Source organism: Alligator sinensis, unplaced genomic scaffold (assembly GCF_000455745.1).
Source record: "Alligator sinensis unplaced genomic scaffold, ASM45574v1 scaffold170_2, whole genome shotgun sequence".
NCBI classification, from domain to species: Eukaryota; Metazoa; Chordata; order Crocodylia; family Alligatoridae; genus Alligator; species Alligator sinensis.
The window spans coordinates 950,127-950,489 of NW_005842290.1; positions in this window are offsets into that span (position 1 = coordinate 950,127).

The window sequence follows — 363 nt, forward strand, 5'->3', positions numbered from 1 at the left end:
CCCCCCCCTGGAAGTGGCAGCAGTGCACCACTGGCACTTCCAGGTTGGCGTGATCAGCTGTGGGGGAACTCCCCCCAGTCAGCGCAATCAGCCACAGGGAGACCCCCCTGGGTGCTGACTGGCCACTGGGAGGAGGCAAGTGCCCCCCCTCCCCCCGCAACTCAGGAGGCACCAATTGCTCATGCACAGCCACGTCTTAAGTCCAAACATCGTAACTCGGAGCCGATTTTCCCATAGGAACTATGTTATAAATGGGGGGTTGGTTCCTGAACCAAGGCCAATACCCACCAAAAATAACCCAGAATTTTGTACTTGATCAATTATAGATGAGTCATCCAGACTTCTTTGATGCGACTTTGCTGG